The following is a 642-nucleotide window of genomic DNA, read 5'->3' as shown; positions in this document are numbered from 1 at the left end:
TTATTAGATACATGATTCACAGATATTTTCTCCCATTCTCTAGGCTGTTTTTCACATTTTTTGGGGACAGTGTCCTTTGAAGCACAAAAGTTTTAAATTTTGTCCAAGTCGAATTTATCTTTTTTTTTTTTTTTGCTTGCTTGTACTTTTGATGTCATAGCTAAGAAAATGTGGCCTAATCCACAATTATAAAAATTTGTAACTATTTTTCTCTAATTGTCTTATAGTTTTAGTTCTCTTACATTTATTTATTTTTATTTTTATTTATTTTTTATGCCTACAGCACCTGGTCTTTCTAGGTGGTCTCCCATCCAAGTACTAACCAGGTCTGACCCTGCTTAGCTTCCGAGATTAGACGGGATTGGGCTTGTTCAGGGTAGCAAGGCCGTAGACTCTTCTCTTACATTTAAATCTTTGCTCTGTTTTCAGTTAATTTTTCTATATGGTGTGAGATAGGGTTCCAACTTCATTCTTTTCCATGTGGATATATAGCTGTCCCTACACCATTTGTTGAAAAACCTATGCTTTCCCAAGTGACTTTTCTTGGTACCCTTGTTGAAAATCAGTTAACCATAAATGTAAGAGTATATTTCTGGATTTTCAATTTTATTTCATTGATCTATAATGCCTATCTTGATGCCA

General features: G+C 33.5%; 1 pseudogene; it reads right to left on the bottom strand.

The window, feature by feature from the left end:
* Positions 1–274: 274 nt before the first annotated feature.
* On the bottom strand, positions 275–393 carry LOC112476149 (annotated as a pseudogene).
* Positions 394–642: the final 249 nt, after the last annotated feature.

This window comes from Pteropus alecto, unplaced genomic scaffold (genome assembly GCF_000325575.1).
Source record: "Pteropus alecto unplaced genomic scaffold, ASM32557v1 scaffold202, whole genome shotgun sequence".
Lineage (NCBI taxonomy): Eukaryota > Metazoa > Chordata > Mammalia > Chiroptera > Pteropodidae > Pteropus > Pteropus alecto.
The sequence above is the reverse complement of the archived record's forward strand: the minus strand, read 5'-3'. Positions and strand labels throughout refer to the sequence as shown.